The sequence below is a fragment of the Neltuma alba genome, unplaced genomic scaffold (genome assembly GCF_004799145.2).
Source record: "Neltuma alba isolate B1F8T4 unplaced genomic scaffold, ASM479914v2 tig00010585_pilon, whole genome shotgun sequence".
Lineage (NCBI taxonomy): Eukaryota > Viridiplantae > Streptophyta > Magnoliopsida > Fabales > Fabaceae > Neltuma > Neltuma alba.
The window spans coordinates 25,413-31,765 of NW_021635449.1; positions in this window are offsets into that span (position 1 = coordinate 25,413).

The window sequence follows — 6,353 nt, forward strand, 5'->3', positions numbered from 1 at the left end:
TGAGTAAGGCCTAAGAAGGCAATACTGGCATCTGTGATCAGTCTTAGGGAATGATCAGTTAAGTCACCAACTGAGGATAGGCAACTTATTCTCTAACTTAATCCACTGGTCTAGAGGCTCCTAAAGAGTAGAACATGGCTCGAGCAGAATGGGAGAGCAGGGTAGCTCTCAGGGCCATAGTAGACCAAACCCAAGGGAAGGTTATTGAGTCATAAGGGTAATATCTCTTTCGAGCAGGAGAATGAGATGACTAGGGATAAGTCTCACATGCAGAAACTAAAACATCCTACCTTTAACCCCTTAGAGTGGGCATTAGTAAGCGTTATGGTTCAAGTAGGTCATGACACAAGCCTGTGGATTTAAAATTTTAACATAATTACTCGGGTTACTGTTCACTGTTTAAATTCAGATTCCAGGTCCAATTTTGAAAAATCATAACTAATTCCATAAAAATCGTATCTCCTTGTGTACACATCCGATTAAGGTGATCTACCTCTCATTTTAAAGCTTGGGATGTATACTATGAATCTGCCAAAATTTGTGGCTTAACTCATTCATTTGGTAGGTCAAACTAGAGCTACAAACTCACTGCTCCAGGACCTACGTTTTATCCCTTAATCTCTTTTTACTTTAATTCTTTCCATTTCTTTGGCATAAATAAATTGGCTTTACACTTTCCCAATCATCCTCATACATTTCTATTCATCCCATAAACATTGTAATTAAATACATGGCATTATTGGCATCCATAACATAAATTACATAATAGGAGAATTACACATTGAATAATAACATCATTCATTAATATCAATGATTCTCCACTTTCTTCTCCTTGCCTCTCATGCCATTATTGCCCACCATTGATTGACCTAAATAGTTGGTTAGGGAGGGGTGAGATTTAGGAGAATCTCAGTAGCAAACACTACCCATAAGCATGCAAGACATAATGCACATGCATGACATGTTATAACATTAACACATGAATGCAACGGAAAGTAAGCTAAAGCATTTCATGCTTTCATAACATATTGCCAAGGAAAAACATAACATAAACTTGTAAACATAACTTTGTAAATATTTCATCATAGCTTAGTCACATCATGACAACACAGCCACATCATACAAGCATACATATCAAGCACACAATATAGGTAAGTTTACTACCTTGTAACATAGCTTTCCTCTTGCTTTTCCTTTGATTCCCTTGTCTTTCCAACCCTATGGATTTTCGGTCAACACCATTAAACATCCTCTTGGATGTTCCAAGGTCCTAAACACATCAATACATGATGCAAAATGATTATTAGAATCAAGTTATCAACTTATCTCTACTTGATTCTTTCTTGAACAAAATTGAACTCTAACTTTTGAGTTTCAATTCCAACCTTCCTAAAATTATTTCCACATACTATCCTCACATAATTTTGTATGTAGAATCTATTTCCAAGCTTAAAACAATCAAAATCCAATTCTAACCATTTAAAACAGTCAAGGCCGAACAAAATCACAAACTAAGGGAAAGTTGGATTTCTTGCAAAATCAACACAGAACCGCTTGATTCTTTTTGTTTCCAAGCCTTTAAACATGCTTTTAACATCCATATCATCTTCTCCTATTCCAATAAATTTCATGCAGCACCACCCCATAGGATTTCAATCATCAAAAATCCAATCAAACCAACCACCAGCTCAAAAATAACAAGGGAGGTAGAAACTACATCAAAAACGGCACACATACCTTGTTTTAGAGCTTGATCTGGCTTAGGATCACTTGGCCTTTCTTTCTCCCTCTTCTTTCTCTCTCTAGAAACAATTTTGCAAGAGCTTCCCTATAGGTTCAAGGTGCTTGGACGAAATGGAGGGGGGGAGGGGTATTTATAGAAAGCTAGAACAAATCCTGGCCGTCGGTTTTGATTTAATCCTAGCCATTGATCTTTGTTTCTTCTCCAAGAAATTTGCCACATGTGCTGCCTTCTCTCTCTCCTATTAATCAGCATTTTCCTGCCCAAAATATCTTCAAAATTTTGGACCAAGTGGAAGGGAAACAATCAGCCACATATGCAAGATTATTTCACAAGCTTACTTGAGATATTTTGCAAAGTCATGATTAAACCTTATCCAAACCAACTTGACCATGTACATGGGCTTAGGAAGCACAAAATCCTATGATTCTTTGGGCTAACCAAGTGCCCCAAATCTGGTTTGAAAGCAGTGGGATTAATTTAGTTCAATCGCAACCGTAATCCTTTACCTGATTTTCTCCTTTTAGGTCTTTATTAGGAAAAATAGCTCGGGCCCTCTAAAAATTCATTTCTTTCCATGAAAAATCCAAATTTAATATAAACGTATGATATGGAAAGTTTGGGGATTTTTCATAACCTCTAACTATTTATTTCACATTTTTCTCCTTAATTGGGCTTTTACCGATAGAATTTCATAAGTAAATTCCCCATAAATTATTTCCTTCATTTCCAATGCTTGGAAATAATTTTATAAATTCACATATATTCCCAAGGAACTTACCCATATTTTTTCTTGAATTATTGAGGCCCTTATATAATTAAAATAATTATATTTCCTCAATTTTCACTATTTTCTTCAAAAATCGCTATTTTTTTACAAATGTCACAATAATTTATTTTGGGCTATTTTCACTCCCAAAACATCATATATGACTCAAAAACCCCTAATTTATCCTTTTTTTCATTTTTAGGGAATTTTTGAGAATTTTTCATAAATTTCCCATTTTGACCCTTGAGGGACCCGACATTGTCAGTCCAGCTCCCTTCTGGGTTTCTGAGGATTGTCAATGTACCTTTCATTGACTCTTAACTTAATCTTCTCATGGTATACTTATAGAGAAAGGAATATCCCAGAAATATTATTAAATAATACTTAATCAGGGTTACCTTCTCTGAATTCTTTCTATCGGCTCGTAACTCCGTTGATCTGTCTCTGGGTTTCATTCTTTCCCTTTCATCACGGGAAATTCCTCTAATTTTTCTCAGGTCAAAAGTCAAACTGTAGATACCTATTTTGACTTTCCTCGGATAAGGTATAAATAGGCTTTAAATTTAATTAAAGCTAACCTTGTCAGTTTCTGGGGACGGAATTAATTTTACAATCTGTGTAAATTCCTCAACTACTGTTCCTCAGTTTTTCTTGGTTATATGAGGCTGTCTCATAGCTTAAATAATTCAATTTAAGCTACTATCTCAAATTGTCCAAAACCCTAGAATGACTTCAGGGCATTTTCGTCATTTCTAGCCTTATATCGGCTCTGGGATCCTATTCCCATTTTTCTGGAATTTTTCTAAGTCATTTGGGCCCTTTTTGCTAACTCTGAGTGTAACACCTCATGTTTAAATCAATTAACTTTCCTTGTGGAAGCATTTGGAATCACTTTTGAAGGCTACAATTGATGAAAAATCAAGTTTGAAAATTTTCATTTACGGGTTACTATTCATTGTCACTTTAAAATGTGACAAACTTCGAAAATTCATAACTAATTGTAGAAAAATCAAAATTGAGTGATTCCAAGTTCTAAAGAAATCTCTTTGGATAAAATTTTGAGGAAAAATAGTTTCTGAACTGATTGCCTTGAAATTCGAGCTCAATTTCCTTTGAAAAAGTTACTGTTCATTTGGTCATTTTCGGATTTTACTGTATTTTTGCCTAACTTTGGAAAGGCATAACTTTCTATTTGGTTATCAGAATCGGGCAAACTACTCCTCATTTTAAAGAGAAACATCAGATGTCTTCGCTTGCCAAATCTTATGACCTAACTCACTCGTTTGATAGGTCAAATTGGAGCTACAAACTCATTGCTCCAGGACTTACGTTTTATCCCTTAACATCTCTTTAATTCTTTTTATTTCTTTGGCATACATAACATGGCCTTACTCTTTCCCATTCATGCTCATATACTTTCATTCATGCCATAAATATTATAATTAAATACGTGGCATCATTGGCATCCATAACATAGTTCACAAAATAGTAGAATTATACATTTATCAACAGTCTCATCCATTAACAAGAATAATTCTCCGCTTACTTCTCCTTGCTTCTCATGCCATTATTGCCCATCATTGATTGACCTAAATGGTTGGCTAGGGAGGGGTGAGATTCAGGGGAATCTCAGTAGCAAACACTACCCATAAGCATGCAAGACATAATGCACATGCATGACATGTTATAACATTAACACATGAATGCCATGGAAAGTAAGCTAAAGTATTTCATGCTTCCATAACATATTGCCAAGGCAAATCATGGCAACACAACATTGCAAACATAACTTTGCAAACATTTCATCATAGCTTAGTCACATCATGGCAACACAATCACATCATGCAAGCATACATATCAAGCACACAGTATAGGTAAGTTCACTACCTTGTAACATGGCTTTCCCCTTGCTTTTCCTTTGATTCCCTTATCTTTCCAACCTTGTGGACATTCGGTCAACATCACCAAACATCCTCTTGGATGTTCCAAAGGTCCTAAACATAGTCACATTGATCATACAATCCATTAGGACCACTAGATTACATAAAGTTCAAGACTAGCTCTCTTGAACCTCAACCCTTTCTCTTAGTCTTACGGTTTTCTTTCTAACTTTTCTACCATAAATATCATTATTTCCCATCCTTATGATCCATTTCTTGTCAATTAGGATCACTTTAGATGGCCTTAGATTCAAGAATACCAAATCTGGAAATTTTGCTTCGCGGGTACTGTTCATGCAGAATTTCTAGAATTTTTGCTCAACTTTGGAAATTCATAATTAATTCTAGAAAAATCAAAATTGAGTGCTTCAAAGTCTCACTGAAATCTCCTTAAGTTAACTTTAAAGGAAAAATAGTTTCAGGAACCAATTCTACTCTGAACAGTACCGGAACTGTACGGAACTCGAAACTCTCTCAAAAGTTCAACACTGTTTCTAGATTTCAAACCCTAACTTTGAAAAATCACCATAAATCGTACACATATCCAAATGAAGTGTTATACCCATGGATTTAAAGCTTACAGAGTGTAATTTAAGCATGAAAAATTTCAGAATCAGATACGCATAGTAACTAATCCGAAATGGGCATAAAATCAGGTGCTATAACAATCACATACCTTGTTTTAGAGTTTGATCTGGCTTGGAACCACTTGGCCTTTCTTTCTCCCTCTTCTTTCTCTCTCTAGAAACCATTTTGCAAGAGCTTCCCCATGGATTCCTTATGCTTGGACGAAATGGTAGGTAGGGGAGGGGGTATTTATAGAAAAGCAGACTGAATCTGGATCGTTGATCTTAAAAATACGTGGCTCGATCTGGATCGTCCATTTTCTCTTTTGATCTTACGGTGACAAGTATCCTATGACATCATGCTTACCTCATCATGATGATATCATGCTTACATCATCAAGCCACATGTCTTTAATCCGACCGCACACGTGTCTTGCATCCGACCGTACACGTGTCTTACATCTAACCGTACACATAATATTTTCTTTTTCCCATCTAACCATACACTTGTCACTTTCATGTCCTTTCATCATTTATGGCATTAAAATAGGGAGAAAATAAATGGAAAATTCGTGCAAAAACATTTTCTTAATTATTTCTCCACCTATCAAGCCAATCTTGCACCATATCAGATACTTTTCGAGTCTTGACTTACCCTGTACCACTGGGACAACTTCTTCTTAAAATTCTGGCCAATAAAAGGTACACATATGGCGCCATCTTAGAGGAGCATAGATGAAAATAATTAGCTCTACTAATAGGCTACTTAACCTTATTGAGTCATGTAGTAGAGATTTCACTATAACGGGTAGACAAAAGACTGTCTAAAATATTCCCACACTGCGTTCTGATTTTTATGCTGTCCATAAATATCTTCTGGTGACTCAGCATGATGACTCGTAGGTGTCATGATTACGCTTGATGACTCAGCATGATGACTCGTCGGTGTCATGATTACGCTTGATGACTCAACATGCTGACTCAGCATCGTCATGATGGCTCTTAGATATTTTCTTTGGTTTTGTCTCCTATTTAGGGGACAAAATTATTTAATATTTGACTGGAGCATTTTATTCAATCCAGAGCTCCAAAAATTCATCCAAAAATATCATAAAATTCCTCATATTCTAGAGAAAATCTGTGAATTTTCTCAGGTCATAACTCAACCTGTAGCCCCACTTAAAAATCATTCTTTAAAATGCCCTTTTTTTGGTACAACTGGCTTTTAAGTATTCTTAAAGCCATTTTGCTAGTCTTCTGGGGATGAGACTAATTTTATAATTTTCTACAGTCTCTTAGATCATACATCCCCATTTTACCATAATTTTCTGAGATTT